The sequence below is a fragment of the Anguilla rostrata genome, chromosome 4 (assembly GCF_018555375.3).
Source record: "Anguilla rostrata isolate EN2019 chromosome 4, ASM1855537v3, whole genome shotgun sequence".
Classification (NCBI taxonomy): domain Eukaryota; kingdom Metazoa; phylum Chordata; class Actinopteri; order Anguilliformes; family Anguillidae; genus Anguilla; species Anguilla rostrata.
The window spans coordinates 25,633,166-25,650,205 of NC_057936.1; the positions used below are offsets into that span (position 1 = coordinate 25,633,166).

General features: G+C 44.1%; 1 protein-coding gene across 4 annotated transcripts in view; it reads left to right on the forward strand.

The window, feature by feature from the left end:
- gatad2ab (GATA zinc finger domain containing 2Ab) overlaps nt 1-17,040 on the forward strand; it is a 48,164-nt gene that overhangs the window by 1,576 nt on the left and 29,548 nt on the right. Inside the window, exons 1-2 of one of the 4 annotated variants that reach the window (XM_064331775.1) lie at nt 5,953-6,367; nt 9,132-9,328. The exons of 2 other annotated variants lie outside the window; for them this stretch is intronic. The gene's annotated coding sequence lies outside the window, so the exon portion shown is untranslated. Of the gene's footprint in view, nt 1-5,952; nt 6,368-9,131; nt 9,329-17,040 lie in introns of those variants that run through there. One more of the 4 variants, XM_064331772.1, reaches the window with a different exon arrangement.

The following is a 17,040-nucleotide window of genomic DNA, read 5'->3' on the forward strand; positions in this document are numbered from 1 at the left end:
GGCTTCATAGAAGATGTTGGAACATTGCCTCAGGGATTTGCTTCCATCCTGCCAGAGGAGCCTTAATGAGGTCAGGCACTGTTTGGGCATTAGGCCTGGCTTGCAGTTGGCCTTCCAATTAAACCCAAAATTGTTTGATGGGGTTGAGGTCAGGGCTCAGTGTAGGCCGGTCAAGTTCTTCCACACCGTTCTCGACAAAACCATTTGTATATAGACCTCGCTGTGTGCCTGGTGGCATTGTCATGCTGAAACAGGAAAGGGCCTTCCCAAAACTTTTCCCATGAAGTTGGAAGCACAGAATGGTCTAAAATGTCATTACATTAAGATTTGCCTTCACTATGGGCTAAGGGGCCTCACCTGAACCATGAACAACAGCCCCAGATCAAGAAATTTACAGATACTTTTGTTCATGTAGTGTATGTTACCTATAGCAACATATCTTTCCTGAGCTTCACCTTAGTATCATTTTCATTTATGTCTTTGTAGGGTCTTCTCTCATATAGAAATGATTGGCCAGTCATGTTTTGTATTAGTTTGTATTGCGTTAAGTTTACAGTGATTTTTCTCTGGTACGTCTGGGGTGACCTCACCATCGTTTTCTGGAAGTCTACTGTATCAGTGCTTTGACTGACCAGTTTTTCAAGTTTCAGGCATTGGACTACAATGAACGAACATTTCTGTTGACCATGAAAGTGGAAGATGTGAAGTAGGTGAAGTAGATGAACTTACTGACTTTGAACATCCTGTGTGACAAGTGGCCCCAATAGTAAGCTGGTGTTCGTCTTGACTTCAGTCATCTGGGGAGCTGCCATTTTCTACAGGACATATTTGAAGCAGTCAGCACAGCAGACTAGTAGTACAAAATGACTGCCAACTTTGATTTGTACTTGTAAGTTTTGCACATGGAAAAACATAATTGAAAAGTGACAGCTTGAGAGAACCAGGAGAGGGCAGATGTGTTTCCAGGAAAATATACATTTTTTGTATCTACAGACTACAGCATGTTTGCCTCTCAGTAAAGTGGGGATGAAAATACTGTTTAAAAGAACTATTGCGTAATGATAATTGGCAACTAGCTCGATGGTGAGTAATTTTGCCACATTCACAACCATTTGGAAGGTTTACACTAATCAGCAGTCACCAGCTTATGTAATATCTTCATGTAGCTGGCAAATATATGTTATACTTGCTATTTATCCAACTATGAGCTGCATCATGACAGCCAACTTTTTTAGTAATTAAACAGCAATTCCATAGTTCTTGCACAAGTAGCAGGCTGGCTCGCTTGTTAACTTTAATTCATATCTTATTGACATGACCACGTTTTCTCTCATTGATTGGGCTAATATGCTGTATCTGAGTATGCGTTTTTTTAAAATAAATTGTTCACTGAGGATGGCAAGCTAGCGCACAGGACCACGTGTGTCCTCAAAATTTTGGGTAACCAGTGATTTTTAGTCTACCAGACGAAGTGCGCAGTTATTGCACTATAGGACAGCATGACTGTTGCAGCTGGTGGAGACTGAGAGTCAGTACCTTATTAACCAAAGGAATCAGTATTGCGCAGTAAGACAGAGAATATTGTGCTGATTGAATACTGCCCTCCCTGTTTGATCCTATGTCCAGCCTTGAATAGCTGTACTTTTGTGTCCTGATTAGAATCAGGGCCAGCTACCTTAACAGTTACAGTATCTTGAACTTTAGACTATGGAGAGTGGAATAGTTATCTTACTAAGAAATGGGAACCTTCCATTCTGTTTTCAGTGTAAGTTTGTGGCATAATGTATAGGCCTAATAATAAAAACATGTTTTACTTTTGTAGTGAAATTGCACAAGTGGACAGTGTATAGTTTGTGGAAAGCACTTGTATCGCTGATGCTGTGGAAAGGAACGCACTGGATGGTTAATTTCTTCCTCTGCATTCCAAACACCTGTTTTGACAGCAGGGGTGTTATTGGTGGATGTGGACGGCTAATCTCAGTGATTTGCTGAGATGTCTCTGGCATCAGCTGTAGTCCTTGTCGAAGAAATCTAAAACACAGTCATTCTGTTTAACCCTATCTAGCAAACACAACTACGGCTGACCGCTTTGCACTCCTGTGCGATACTCTGAGAATGATTCCATTCAAACGCATTATGCCTGATTTTTTTGATACAGCGTTGTAGAAAATGTGGGCATTCACACTTAACATGCAGTACACATGGCATTATTTTACCTTTAAGGTGCAAAGCTGTTAATGCATGGTTATTTCTTTTTTTAATCTTATATGGAGTTCTGCCTGTGTATTCATTGAGATAAGAGATTATTTAGTGGAAGCATTTTGCACTTATTTGTAAGATAAAGTGAGAGAGCAGATTTAAATTCTAATCCGGCATAGTGTTTGAGCTGTGTTTGATCATAAATTACAGCAGTGATGAATGCCAGCATGGAGGCTAGTCCTGCAGGCATGGTCACATGATTGTCTTTACTTCCAAGCTACTGAGCAGTAGCACAGACGTTCCTCTGATTAGATATGCACTCCACAAGTTTGCATTGGGCTATTACAAAATAAAACACTGTTCTTCCAAGGAACCCGCATACACAAATTCAGCATCATTTTGTGAGGATGTGTTGAATGAGACTATGTGTCTTAATAACTAAAAACTGTTATGCTAGGTATTGATGATTGAGGTACTAGGTGCTGGCATTGAGGCAGTGGTGAAGGGAGTCACTTCCTGCCAAATAGTGAGCCCAGCTGAGTGTGACAGGGAGGTGCACTTCCTGCATTGTTACTGTACTTTAATGGGGATTAAGTTGAGGCCGTTGCATTTTTCGTGTTGGCCATTGTCTCTAGTAGAGGAGACAGAAACTGTGACTATCTTGATATACCAGTATATACTATGGGCTAAGGCTTAGTTCTTTCAGAATTTAGGGGCAAAACACAAGGACCTCTTAGTTTTTTTGGGTTATTTCCTGTTTTACTTATTTATTGTCTGACATTTGTAAGCTTTGGATTTTATCTAGAAAAAAAAATCAGAAGGATTTGGTAAAGCTTTGATGCCAGATTAAACCATTTGATTCATCGACATCTCAGATTCTTCCGAGAGACCTACTACTACTTACCTTCTTGGACCTGCGGTGGCCTATACGTTTTGTAAAGCTTTGATCTCTCTTAAGATCGATACAGATATGGGGAGAAGAAGGATTGGTTAGTATTTATATTTTTAATTTATTTTTCATTTTTAAGTGTCTGATTATTATTTGTGTGAAAAAGTCTTTGTCCTGGTCTGTGCAGTAAAGGGTTAAAAATGCTGCAGTAAACCTGATCCCTGTTTTGTCCAGGGGTTGGCTGTTCCACGTTCTGATGGGTAAGTTCTCACTGCTGGGGGGCTTTTGAAGGTAGTACCTCAGTATCTGTACTGAGGCAGGCCAATGTATTGAGGAACTGGGTTTGTAACTCTGAGGTTGTAGGCTAAATTTCCATCTTTTACCCCTATGCATGGTGCCTAGCCCGTATGCATGGATCGTATGTTAAATGCAATCCGGGCATGTCACTCTGGATAAGAGCGTAGGCTAACCGCTGTAATGTAAAGTAATTGTCTTAATAAACTTTGTACCTTTCATGGCCTTGGGAAACAGATGAATGCTGACAGGCGTGATCTACCCCCCTGTTCCCACATCAGAACTGTGCCCTGCTAGTTCATACAAAGGACATAGCCTGTTATCTCCAACTCAGATCAACTTCTGGGCCTTTCGTGATGGTTTCTGGGGGAGTGGAACTGCTTGCTGTAGCTCAGTATATTGTTCCAGTACGTTTAAGCTGATGGATATTATCAGTAATTTGAAGAGGGAAATGTATAGGTCAGAGAGAAAATACAATCTTCTTCTTTACCTATGATGGACTCTTTTTGGGATTATCGTTTTCATGAAACATATAGGCCAGTGTTTCCCTTAGAAAATTTGTATTAGTGGGCGGTGGTGTGGACAGGGGGGAGGGGGGTATGGTGAGGTGTGCGTGCAGGGGGTGTTGATGTTTGCACTGGCTACAACATTTTTTAAAAATCACTGTGGTAATTAAAGTGCCGGTGGTATACGAGTAGTCTTGTCCCTAATCAACTGTGGCACCAATTTAGAAATGATGGTTAATCCAGGTCCTTGCACAACTGTGCCTATGTTCCATGTACCAGGCGCTGAATCACCCACGGCCACCTCCAAGGAAAGGATGGTCCATCTCTTAAGAAACCTTGCTTTTATTAGCAGTACTTCTGCTACAGCAATAATCACGTTATCACTACTACTTTTCCCCATTTTGGGTATATTGACCTAGATATTTGCCAGATGAGTTTTGCATTCAACAAGAGAGTAACTAAACAAGGAAGTGCAAAGAATCGTGGCCGTGGCCATGGTAACGGTAAGCAACGTCTGAGGCCGTCAGCTTTAGAATGTTGTGAACCTTATAGTTTGACGGGTCTCCAGTTGCAGCTCGTCCCGTTGCGTGTTTGGTGTGAACTAGCTGTTAAATTGCGTGGAATGTAAAGCAGTCTGGGGGGGGCGGGGCGGTCCAGTGAACACCATAACCATGTGTTCAGATCCAAACTATCAACAGCAACAACAATCTCCTGGATGGATTCATTATGACACAAAGTTGCATTTTGTGGACAAAATAACAAATCGGAAAGCTACAGACAATTTTCTTGAAAACCTATAATTTCATGGTACTTTAAAGTGGCACATATGCGTTTTCATTTTGAACCGCATTTCCATTGCGGTGAACTAGAAACTGCTGACAGGGCAGCCCGCTCCAAATGAAGTCAATGTGTGGGAAACACTGATATAGGCTAACGTTAAAAAAAAGGCCTATATTTTCAAAGCAGGAAGGTTCCGTGTCGGAGATTTAATGTCTGGAAATGAATTTATTCATTTCTTCTTCATGGCATGCATAGTTATTTCTGACATAATGTAGCTTTAGAGGGAAAATAATCCCCCAAAAGAGGAAAAGCATAATTAAGAAAAATTAAGAGCTTGTTAAAATTGCGGGATTGCAATTGTGGTTGGAACAAAAACCAGTATGGACAGGGGTCCCCCAGAGGCCAGGACCAAACTTGAGAACGACTGTGTTAATCCTTCCACAGACACCCATGTTATAATTTAGACATGACAGTGTTTTGTCATCCAGATGAGCGTTGTCAGTATGTGAAGTTGTTTTGTTTTTTTCTGAAAAAAAAGTTAACAGAAGGCTCTCTAACTTTTCTGTCTGTAAAATAAAACTCATTTTTGAATGTTATGTTTTCTGAGATTCAAATACATTTTTTTTTAAATTATAGGACTTGAAGGACTCTATAGAAAATAGATTCCACCATGTATTCTATGTTATGTGAGGTACCGGCATTCTGCACAGGGAAAAGGCACTTTCACGTCCTCCGTAGTCTTCATGGGCCAGTCGTGTCAGGCAGAAAGGATTCATCCTTTGCCTGCTGGACCTGCTTTAATGCAATCAGGGGAAGGTTACTCTTAAGCCTGACTGCTGAGCTAATCAGATCAGGTTGACCTCAGGTTAATTCTGCATCAATCTGTGCACTGCCCCTATGTGGTTTTGAGCAGAAGTGGCAGAACCGAAGAGAGGACATGCTGTACTTTGTGGGGCCCACTTCATAGAAGTAATTTACAGCTGTTGGAGCGCTGCATTATATATTACATCAACCTGCTATGTTTCACTGACACAAGAGCTGCACTTTCAGGGCCTGGATTGTGAATCAATTTGTTTTATACTCTGGTCATTGTAAAAATATTAGGGAATTAAATTAATATATTACTTTGAATTAGTCTTAATATGCCTAAAAATGAGCTTTCTTCTCAAATCTAGCACTTAAAAGCCAATAACAAGTCTTTAGTGGATTACTGAACCAGAGCTCGGTTACTATTTTCATTTACTACATTAATTGAACCAGGACAAACATGTACGTGATGTTGCTTTGTCTATTGCCGCTACTGAAGAATTGTTAGGATAGGGTGGGCTGAGTGACAGTTGTTTTTCGACCCTCCCCCACTCTTTGGCCGGACTATGTTTGAATGGGGGGACCTTGCAGCAAGCGCTGGGCATTGTCGTGATGAAAAGAAATCGAGCAAAGTATGGGCTTTTCGCTCCTTGGCGATGGTCAGTAGTTGTGTACTCGGTCCCCCCTGGTGTGCCAAAAATGCGCATGCCCAATGCGGTGACGCCGCAGCTCCATGTGTGAGAAGCGCATTATTTGGCAACCGGAGAAGCAACGGGGAGGGTTAGTAAAAGGGTATCCCCAGGATTTTTTTTACGCCGAATTACGGGGGTAAATAGTTACCCAGACCGCTAGGAAGACGCAAAGAAATACGGTGCCGCGCCACCTCTACTCCGTAAGTTGAGATTTGCATGAAGTTTTGGAGGACTAAAATGCTTTTTGGTCTGAATTAAATTAAGCCGAGGGAAGTTTTCCTCCTAGCTAGCTGGCTAGCCATCTGTGGTGAGTGCAAGGTAATGGTTTGTTACTTGCCTGCTGGCTAATTAGCTAGGTTAGCTAATACACCTCGAATGCTGAAAACAAACGACTGGGCGAAAAAAGTCGGCAGAATCCGTGTAACTTGGAACGGTGGATGCTTTAAAAGTCACAGAACGCAACTCGTTACATTACTTGATTCATAAACTGCTGCATTTTATGAGTCTACAACTATTGTAATGTTTTATTAATGTATTTATTAATTGCGGGTGAATAAACGGCGAACCCAAGTGTGTCTGGCTAAATAGCTGCTTTGGCGAGGCAAGTGTCTCTGGGAGTTAGCAAGCTAGGCTAGGACTCAACAAGAGCTTGGTCGTTGTCCGTTTTGGGTCAATCCAGGTAGTCTGAACGTTAGATCTTTAAAGAGTGGCCCGAATTCACGATGTGTAACTATCAAGAATTCTTAGTATCGGTTCATGTAAAAGTTAGTTTTAAAATTCTGCTGATTTGTTTCCACCGTAAAGTAGCTTGCTAGCTCTGTCCCTGCTGATGGCTAACGAGCGACCATCAGTCCCCCAAGTCAGACTGCCAGGTTGTTGTTGCAAATTGAAAAGTTGCCGTTTTTATGTGTCCCAGTGCAATTTAAAAATGTAATACATATGCTAAATTCTGTAGCCAATAGTAGTTACACAGCCGGCTTTCTCGACCAGTTTTGCCTCACCGACTTTTTATTTTGGAAGAAGGGGGGGGGGGGGGTTGGGTGGTTATTGGAATTTGGTTGCTGGAAAAGGGGTTTCGATAGTGGCGTAATGGTGGACGGTATTTGTGTGCCTTGGTTTGAGCCCCCAGTCGTGGCACTTAACCCGACTGGCAGCCAGCGTGTGTCTGTATGTGTCAGAATAAAAGTCCCCATACTCTTCCTACTTGCTTTGCTCTCGATTCGGCACGCAGCCATTCTCTTCCTCCTCATCTTAAAGGTGTACACACTATCACTCGGGCACACGTCATGACACACCGACTCAAAAGCTGATATAGGGCTGAATTTCCAGTTTAGAGTGCCGGCAAGTTTTGGAATGCTTTATACAGACTTCTCGGTGCGATGAGAGATGATCAGTATGAACGATTTGTTTTGAAAGCAGTCGTCAAGTAAGCTTTAAATAAGCAATTTGCATAATTTGTAGTAATATGAAACCAAGGCATTGACATGCATTATTTACACCCGTACAGTTCTGGTTATATAAATCACATAAAGCAACAGTAAAATTTTAGGAAATGCAGGTTGCAATGTAATGTCAGGAAAAAAATACACTCCAATATGAGAGTCCTTGGTTTAGGTTTTTTTCTTCTGTTTTACCTCAGATAACCTGATTTTTACAGTCAATGCTCTGAGAACACTAACACTTGGCATATTGATAATTTTTCTAAGGCATCCCTAAATACACACTAATTTACACAGTCTAATGTTTGTCAGTCTTAAAATAGTTTAAATCTCAGAACATAAACAGCAATTCAACCACCTGTTGGTGTGATTAACAGAACTCTTCAGCCTGACAAACTGACACCCAGATACATGCCAGTGTATTAAGTAGTAGGCCTATAGTATGTGGTACTGCAAAGTAACCCATGCGTATTGAACTGGTAATTAATACTGGATATTTCAGTGGTGCAAATTCATATTCAGTGCCTGCGTGACTTGTTTGCTCCTTGCATTTTAAGATTTTAACAGCAGCATTATCTTGGTATTTGTCCTTTGTGCTGTCTGACCTTAAGTCTTTTGATGTGGGATTTTGGCTGTTGTATGTAGGCTGGATACTTAATGGTTTTCTATCTTGCATACAAGGACCACTTGAAAACCAAGAATACAGAAGAAGAAATGCTTATTGTTTCGATCTGCTGAAGTCCTCTGTGGATCGTCAGTTTAGTTTCTGGAGCATGGAATCTATCCCTCTCTGTTGGATGCACAGGTTACCAGGGCTGCAGTGATGTGATCAGATACAGGGCTGATATCAGCACAAGTGCTGCCTGGCAGGGGTCTCTTTCAGTGAGAGAGTAGCGATTGGGGTTTATGGCTGATACCTGAGTCTTCAGATGTGAAGATATCGGTTCATATCTCCCTTTGAATCTGTACAGTTTGGTCTTGCATTTGTGATTTTGGGATTTGACCCATTCCATCGCCATAGAAACGTTGTTCTGCATGTGAGAGGGAAGTGTTTGTGCCGTGACAAATGGCTTCTAGGAGGAAGGCTTGCTGCTGTGTGTGTGTGTGTGTGTGTGTTCAGGTGGAAAAAAAAGAAGAACTGTGGGTGCAGTTTACAGTGATGACTGTGGTAAGGAAATATTGCTTCTGGAAAATATTGATTCGGAATAGCTTCCTGGAACTGAATGATGAAACATCAGTTGCAAAGTTGGAGTAGCGGTTTTTGCATTGGCTCTTGTCAGCCTCTTTCAAAAGTGGGCTCATTGAGCATGACACACCACACTGTCATATTCTGGAGAAATCCGATTGTGACCCCTGATGATCTCGTTAGCAGTTGCCGTAATGCGCCAGAACCTGAAGTATCTCAGGACTTACCGTTGCATTTTAAACACGCGTGTGACTGGTTACCCCCTCCCCTGTCCCCCACCATTTTCTCCTGTTAATTGTACTGTGCTCTTTTTTTCATTGCTGTGCCACCTGCTCCCAGGCAAGATGCTCTATAGCTACAGCATGTGTACGCCTTCAAAACTCACCTGTTTGAGCCTGTCTCATTGTTCCACAATGCTGGCCTCTACGCGTGCTACAAGAGCGCTAGGACCTATCACCTGGAACCATGCGGGCACTTGTGCTGTAGAAACCTGGAGAAGCTCATCCTACCCCCAGTGAAGTCAGTTGTGTTTCATGGTGAGGAGCTCTGCTGGTGGACTGAAACATTTTTAGTTATTGGTTTTATAAATATTTAATTGTTTTAAATGGCAAAATGTGTGCATGAAATTAGTAGGCATTCCAGTCTGTCTCTAGACCTGTGCACTAAAGATGTGGTCTGTGTCAAATTTAAAATTGGATCAATAATCTCAGGTGTTAATTTGTACCCCCCCCCCCCCATGATTATACTGAATTGATTTTTCTGTGTAGCTTCATACATCCTGAATTTATTCTGGTAGAACAGCAGTGTCTAATCCAAAGTTTTAAAATCAATTTCATTGGTAAATTTAGCACACTGACAATGTCAACTGAATAATACTGTGCTAGGATTGGACAGGCTACGTTACTGCAGTAAGGGCAGTTCTGTGTTTTGCTCTGGATTTAAATTCATGACCCGCTGGCATATCCCAAGCACTAAACACTCCTGAATTGTTGAGTGTTTAAAAATTCGGAGGTCATTTAAATATGAATAACAGAATAATAGATCAGATGAAGTTGAAGAAAATAAACAAATGCAATGAATTAATCAATGTTAATGGCACAAAATCTTTCTCTTTCAAGCTGTTTCCCTGATCTGTATTTGGTAGAACATTGATGTAAACACATTGGCAGATCAGAAAATGAGGAAATAACGGAAATTTCCGCAACATAATTCAGATCGCGCCGAAGTTCATTTTCTTTACACTGTTTCTAATGAATGTCAAATGAATCCTCCTGTTTGAGCAGCTATATAGTCGTTTTGACAACCTTTCTACTTTTTGAAATCGGAGGAAGAAAATCATGGAAATACAATGAGAAGGTTTCTAGTCTTAGCATACGTGCTTCTGGAATGAACACCCAATTGTTCCTGTGAATAATGGCATGGGGTTTCTTTGTGGCATGAAATGTCACATGGACATTTGCTAAGCCACCACAGTAATGTCCTCTGACATCTAACTGTGTGTCTAAAGTGCCTTTAAAAAGTCTGAGGGTACACCTTGTGTCAGTCTCCTAGTGTCATCTGGATATGACCCATAGAAGAAGCACAGTAGTTGCTGTTGTGTTTTCTGAAAATTCTACATAGGCCAAACCATTAGGAGGAACTTCTGTTGGTGGTTTAAAATATTTTGATGGTCCTAAGGGGGCCCACTAGTACTGCTGTCCTCTGAAATGGTGGGTGTTAGTCTTATTTGAAATGTTGTCTGGGTCTTCTGCTGTACGTCCAAGTTGTTTTGTCACGAGTTAAAATGTAGAAATGCAAGCTTATTGAATCTTTTGGTCTGTCGGTGTGTTTTTTTAATTTTTTTGTTCTCTAAGGGTCAAAGGTGGTTAACTGTAACAATGTGAATGACTTTTCAGATTACAAAGCCTTGAATTCATGTTTACCGAACGGTCAGTTATGGAGAGCATTGCTATTATACTTAATGTTTGATGTTTAGGGAAAATAATCTTCAGGAATGTGTGAAATGTTTTTTGAAATGTAATGTTTTTTTTTGGGTGTTCATGAACTGCCGAGGCCTAATGTGGATTCCAGCAGAGAGACCTTTGAGATAATGAACACAGTCATGTTCCTGATGATTTCAACATCATGTGCCAACTGCAGTTATCGTCCCTAGAAGTTTGTTTGAATTGAATGAATATGCTTATGTCAGGCACTCTCTGGAGTCCTCCAGGTGACTGCAGTGTGTGTCCTCAGCTGGATTTGGACTGAGCCTGGGGAGGTACCATAGAGTTTGGTTATGTACAGACTGTGAAGGTCCCCCCACTGGTAAAAATCTTTTTTTTTTTGTGGTTGGACCTGTGGATTTCCTAACGGAGGTGGCAAATAATAATGTTGAGTAAAGGAGGTATTGTGACATCAAAAATGGGTGGAGCTACAAACAGCGGTCTGTCTTTGACTTGTTTGAACCGGTCAGACTTTTTTGTGAATTAATTTGGTTTGATTGGTTCAAGTGATCAAATTGCTGGTGGCATATGTTAGGCTTACATTTTTGTTGTTGTGGTGCCTCATTCTCCCATCACTAGCAAACTGTGTTGACTGCATTGTTTGCTCTGAAGTGTGCTTGGCTGGAGATTCCATTTGCAGTGCCTCCTGGGACGTGTGCGCGAACGCGTGTAAACAACAAGAGTGGGACGCCATATCGGTGTTGTCGTGGACCTGGCCAAAAGGCCCTGTTTGGGGTGCCATACCGTGGTCGTCATGGCACAGCGGATGCCCTCCGAGCCCGCGATGCCGCAGAGAGGCAGATCGAGCGGTGAAGACCACGTGTGACAAGCGGTGCCCTATGGGGCCTGGCCTAAACCATAAACAGCAGCCCCAGACCAAGGGGCGTCCCGATACATTTGGTCATTTAGTACATTTTATATCAATAGTCCTCAAGTGCTTGCATAAATGTTGGCTGTTTATTTACTGGTATGAAGGTAATTAATGATAATCACCTTCATTAATGTAGTATACTTGGCTGGCTGGGTGTTGGACTCCTGGACAAGTTGGAAGTGTTAACGTTAGCAGAACATTAGGGGAAATATACCAGGTAAACTTGTACGATTTGAAGTCAGTGGAATCCTAGCGTTAGATTTTCATGGGCTCAGCTCCCTGTTAACAGTGTTGCGGTGGATCTTGGGGGCAGGGCAAGGAGCCTTTACTGGTTTTCTTTTTACTTTCGTTATGACTGTCAGTGAGAAGTCGCACGCTATCACACCTTGCTTTATTGGACTCGTAAAACTATTGAGCTGTGCTCAATCGGGACTTAGATTTTTCATTTTCGGCGGTGAATCAGTTTTATGGGGGGATGGTCTGTTATTAATGGAGCGCCGGCTTCGGTTGGTGATGAGGCGGTTATTTAAAAGCCAACAGGTCAAACCTGTTTTTTTTTTTTTTCTTTTTCTTTTTTTTTTTGAGAACAGAGGACTTCCTGGGTTACTGAATGACTGTTTTACTGGTCAAAGGATTTCAAGTTTTAAGTGCAGTAATGAAGTGGAGAACTTAAAGGTTCCGGTGTCTGTTGTGCATCACGCGGGAAGCAATGGCTAGCGCTGGATGACAGAAGAAGCGCAGATAGCGGCATCTACATGGTGATGAGGTGTCACGTGTAAAAACCCTCACAGCGGCACACTCCCATGCTGCCATTGCACGCTCCGGTTTGAACTCCATGTTAAATGGGATAGACTGGTCTAGCCTCAGTTGGTTGCTCAAAAGCATTTTAATCAGAACACTTGCAGCACACTTGTGATTCTGAGCATTGTAAACATTGAAAAAATCTGAATGGTTTATTTGTTGGTGAGCAGAGTCCGGCAGAGTGCGGTCGGATGGAAAAGGAGCCGGGAGTTTGGCAGCGGTCTGCCGGGCCGTCGTCTCCCTGGTTACTCGGCAGCAGTGGCGTCGTGCCGTAAACAGGAAACGCGGCGGGGCGGCACATGCCTTCCCAGAGCCAGTCAGCGACGCCGCGCGGGCTGCCCAACCTGGCGGCCCGACTTCCTGGCGCTACGGGGAGGCGAGCGGAAGACACGCCGCGTGCCCGAGCGTTGGCGCGAGCGAGTGAGCGAGCGTGCGGCGCCTCCGCTCTGCCCGGGTCCGGCCCGTACCGCGAGGCCCCACGCAGAGATGCCCCGCCATCGCTGCCCCGTAAGAGCCAGATCTGCCGCGTGGCCGCCCCTCTCCTGCCCTGGTCAGGCTCCCCCAGAGCTGCCCCGCCATCGCGGCCCCGGGCAGGCAGATCTCTCAGGCGGAAACTCTGTGCGTAATCGTAACGGCGCGATGGTCCCGGGGGGCCCACTCACGCAACATCTTAAGCGCTTTGCAGACACAAAACACCCCTGGGGCAGGAGGGGACAAATATACCTTGTTTACCCCCTTAGATTGCGTTATGCTCTTCATGTTGTGCTACATCTTTGAACCCATCGTGGAGAAGCGTTCACTGCACATTGCTGCTTCTCAAGCAGTTATTCCGCAGCTGAGGGCATTCCTTACAGACCCACAGTGAGCAGATGCTTTCATTGCCCGTGTGAAGCTGACTCGCCTTAACATTCAGTCAGTCAGCTTTTAGTTGGAGGAAAAGGCGATGTACACTCCTAGAGGGAAGAAACGAAATCCTTCATATTGCAAAATCTTGCAACATCTTCTCTCTCTCTTTCTCTCGCTCCCCCTCTCTCCCTCCCTCTCTCTCTCTGTAAGGTGCATCCTGAAGAGATATTTAAAATTTTAATTCATTCAGAAAGCCAACCTTTACGGGCCTACTCATAAAATGCTACTAAGATGGTTCCATGGCTACGTGTCCTCTGGCCTGCATGAATATGGGTTGTGACCCTTGTAAGGAACCTAGCACTGTGTGGCCCTGTCACAGCCTTAGGTTTAAGTACGATTTAATGAGTGAGTGAATGAAGTGTTAAAGGGAACAGTGTGTGTTTTTGAAGCTGCTCACTCTCTGGCTCCAGTTTGTACATGATGGGACAAAACTGTACTTCCGCAGTTTCAAGCGCTTTTTGCAAACCCGAGGAAAGTCAATGGGTGACATCACGGTCACTCTGTCCATAATGTTTCTGCATCCTATGAGTTAAACTCCCCTTTCCTGTAGCTGTAGTGTGATCACGCAGATTGACATGTTTGTACCCGAATAGGTTTTTTGTTTTTAAAACAACTAGGCTTCAGTTGTAACTGTGACATTTCCTACTTGTGTTATTCATGTTCTGGCATAAAGGCCACGACCTCTGCGATGTCCACCCAGAAACCAGAATAACAGGAAGAGTAAATGAGGCAGAACTGCTCAGTACAATGAACACAAGCTCATTCAGTGTTTATCCCTTCTCGGAAAACAAACGCATGTATCATGAGAACATGGGCTGTCCAATGATCGTTGCAGTGGATTATGGGGTTTTGAGCTGCGATAATCAAATTATAAGCCAACCGCTTTTTGTATCAGAGCAAATTGGCATGCTTCCTCTTCGGAGCAACCCGCTGCTCCAGCCGAATTTTTGGAAAGTACATTTGAAAAAGTTCTTGGGGTCTAACGCGATTGAAGAAGTGTTCTTGAAGCACACCAGTAGGTAGTTAACATCGTTCAACTGCGCGATTCGTAAATCTCCCCGTCACTTTGTCGGGTGATAACTTCTGGCTGCTCAGACTGCGTCTGGCACTCAGCGAGTGCAGTGTTGACTCGGGAGAGCTGTAAAGTTCTATTAAAAGTTGCGCTGTGAAAAGCGTTGTCACCTGAGATCCTGGTTATCTGTCTTTTGTGGCTTTTCTCCTGTTACCTGTTAGAAATGAACTGCATATGTCTGTCGTCAGTGGCTCCTGTCCACGCACGTTTGACTTCACCACAGGGTTCGCTTTGTCAGGTCATAGCCGAACTGCATTCATGGTAAACACTGGTGCTCTGTGTGGGTCACACGGTTTGTCACCAGGGCTCAACGCAGTCCCTGTCTGACTGGGCCCTCCCGGCCAATCCCAGAGGGAAAAGATGATGACAGCTCATGACTGAGCGCCGTTTACCCTGCTGGATTCTCCTCATACTGACTCTACTTAACACACCATTTCTGCAGTCCATTCTTTTAACACCTTAAGGTGTGTGATCACAAACGTGTGGCATCGTAACTGAACATTCTAATGCTGATGTCACAACCACTGTTGGTAATTGAAATCAATGGAGTTCTAGAACAGTGACTTTTTTAAAGATGGTCCCATATCGTAGGTTATTTTTCCCCCCAACATGGCAGTTCAGAGTCTGACGGTGAAAAGACGCCTTAACCTACGTGTGTACTGTTGCCGTTATCAAAAGCCTGCGTTGAGTTCCATACAGGGGCTTCTGTAGAAGACCTGGTGGGGTGCTTGGGGGTGGGGTACTAGGGGTTGGCTCGGTTATCTCTCAAGGGAAAGGCCACCTGTTGACTGGGCGGGCCATATGTCTCTGCAGTGATGGGAATGGCCAATTAATTTTGAGTGGCGCCGGAATCCTATCGAATTCCCATCGTCTGTTTTTCAAGATGTGTGAGACTGAAATGAACAGAGTCGCACAGAAAGTAAAGGAAACCTTTTTGACGTTGTCTTCATATCTGCTGGTGCAGCGACTTTCCCAGTAAATTAAGCTGATCAGAATAGTGTGAAAAATCACATTTTCCCAAGCCCTTCGCTTCTAAACGAGCTGTGTGTGGAACGGTCTCGTCCATAATGTGGTAAGATGCGAGTGTGAGGGCGGCTAAAGGCCCGCTCAGAATCTGCTCTCTATTCTGAAGAAGTGATGAGCTTAGGCTTTACTGCGCCTGCACTGGAGTGTGATGCAGGTGTAAACAGCAGCTCCTCCTGCTCCGTAAGCGGAGCCTACAGTGGGGCTGGGATATAATCCCTCCTCCCGTCTCCACTCTTACCTGCCCGATGCTGATCACACGCTTTACGAACCAATCCAGCAGTGGTGGTCTTTTGTACATGCTTCTCGTGTCCTACGTTAATGCAGTTTCACAGCAACGTGGCTTAGCTGAGAACCTTTTGAAATGCATGGGCTTTGCAGGGCCCTGAGAGTGTCTTTGTGAAAATGTTCTCAGGTCTCAGTTGGAGACGCTCTGGCCAATCGCAGACCTGGCAGCGGGGAGTTCAGGGTTGAGCAGCGGTTGAGGAAGAAGCTGCCATTACATTTTCCCACATTTATCTAACAATAGCTTCCACTGTCTGTTTTAACTGGCCAGTGCTGACATGGCAACTCTGGAGCTCTCAGTACTGCAGCACGCACACACACACACACACACACACGCACACACACACACACACACAAACACGCACGTACGCGCACACACACACACACACACACACACTTGCGCCTGCTCGCTGCAGTGAGGCACTTGTTCGGGAGCGGAGCCAAATGGCCGACCTGTGTCACAACTGGCCCAGATATCTGGGCGGTGACGTCACGGCTGTGTGGGCGGAGCAGAGCGCGCTGCGTGGGCGGCGTCGTGTTGCTGGAGCTCAGCTCGCAGCTGTCCGTTGTTGAGGCACTGCCACGGCAACGCCCATGGGCCCCAGGGACAGGTCTCCAGGTAGGGCCTCCTGGGGATCGGCGCTGATCACGTGCTGCTTCTCCGGGCTGCGGTGGATGTAGCGCCAGCGTCTGCTCTTTGTTCTGCGGAACCCTGTGCTTCCGTGTCTTGGGCGCAGCGAAGGCCCGGTTTAGATGCATTTCTCTGCGAAGGCCCAGTGTTGATGCATTTCTTTTTGCAGGCCCACAGTGCATGCATGTCTCTGCGAAGGCACAGTTTACATTCGTTTCTCTGTGAAGGCCCACTTTATATGCATTTCTCTGTAAAGGCCCATGCATTCTCTGCGAAGGCCCACTTTACGTGTATTTCTCTGTGAAGGCCACTTTACATGCATTCTCTGTGAAGGCCCAGTTTAGATGCATTTCTCTGTGAAGGCTTCTCATGATAATTTCCTGCCTCAGGGTAATTCCATGAACTGTAACTTGATACAGTAATCTCACTTTTGTTTCTCTTTGAGAGTGTGTGCATGTGTATGTGCATGCACTTTTCCCCTTTGAGTTGTTTTGATTTAAAATGGTCTATCCAATTAAGTGAGAGGTTTTAAAATTCTTTAGATACCAACCATGAGAAATGCCATCAGCTGTAATGCATATTATTTTTAGTCATACCCTGGTTTTACGGAAGGCCTACTCTGTGTGGTCAACTGGAACAGTCTATTTGGGTTACTCTCATTATTATTCAGTTTTTGT